The 1,117-nt window shown below is 33.0% G+C and overlaps 1 protein-coding gene across 2 annotated transcripts in view; it reads left to right on the top strand.

Annotated features, from left to right (window-relative positions):
- LOC106883662 (acetylcholinesterase) overlaps positions 1-1,117 on the top strand; it is a 220,706-nt gene that overhangs the window by 100,432 nt on the left and 119,157 nt on the right. The window lies entirely within an intron of this gene.

The raw sequence follows: 1,117 nt of genomic DNA, 5'->3' as shown, positions 1-1,117 counted from the left end.
TTTTTTTTTTTTTTTTTTTTTTTCACCTGTTTTTGTTTTTGTGTTGTAAGCGTAATTTCTAATTAAATCATAATTTTGTGAAATCTGTCGGTCTGTAACATAACTTCCTATTTGATTCGCAAATTCCCTCATCTCCTTTGCTTTGTCCCTCCCTCTGTGTGTATGTACATATATATATGTGTCTGTGTGTGTGTGTGCGTGTATATGTGTGTATGCATGTATGCATGCATGTGTGTGTGTATGTGCGTACATACACATACATATTCCTCAACAAGGTTGTTAAAGACATAAAACTATCACTTCAGAAAATAGAAAGTTTCGTCTTTTAAAAGCAGTTTATTACAAAATGGTAAGAAAAACTTGAATCTCCATTTTTAAATTTCTCTGAAGAAGACTTAATAATAAATATTCATTATTCTGTGTTAAATTTTAATAAGTTACTTTCTTTACAATAAGAAATACAATGTAGCTATCTACCAATCTGTCATTGTTTTAACTCGAATCTTCTCTCAATACACAAGAAACCTAAACGACTCACGGACACTATCCAGTTCAGTTTCCTCCAATTCATCATTTCAGAATGTAGTTAAAGGATTATTTTCTAACAGTCATTTTAGAATTAATTTTGTTGTTGAACCGTTTGTCATTAATGAAGAATGTACGCAAGAGGACCTCTGGGGCGCCCCAATTACAAAAATGTTAAATTCCTTAGAATTATTCTATACACACAACGTAGATTGTAAAAATGTCCTACCTGCTGTTTAGTATATATAAAACCAGCATATAGATATAAAAACAGCTAAGAACTAATATGTATTTTAATTTAGAATAAACACCAGGTCATGCACTAATTATAAATAATTTTTTTAATCAGTGAGGAGGGCGTCGAGCTGGAAGAATTGTCAGTGCGCTGAGCGAAATGCTTAGCAGTATTTCAGCCGTCGCTACGTTCTGAGTTCAAATTCCGCCAAGATCGACTTTACCTTTCATCCTTTCGGGGTCGATAAAATAAGTACCAGTTGTGTACTGGAGTCGATATAATCGGCAATCCCTTCCTCCTAACCACTAAGCCACACACCTTCACAATTCAGGTGATACTTTATATATATATATATAT

Source organism: Octopus bimaculoides, chromosome 3 (genome assembly GCF_001194135.2).
Source record: "Octopus bimaculoides isolate UCB-OBI-ISO-001 chromosome 3, ASM119413v2, whole genome shotgun sequence".
In the NCBI taxonomy this organism is placed as follows: domain Eukaryota; kingdom Metazoa; phylum Mollusca; class Cephalopoda; order Octopoda; family Octopodidae; genus Octopus; species Octopus bimaculoides.
Note: the sequence above shows the minus strand (reverse complement) of the source record. Positions and strands in the feature narration are given on the sequence as shown.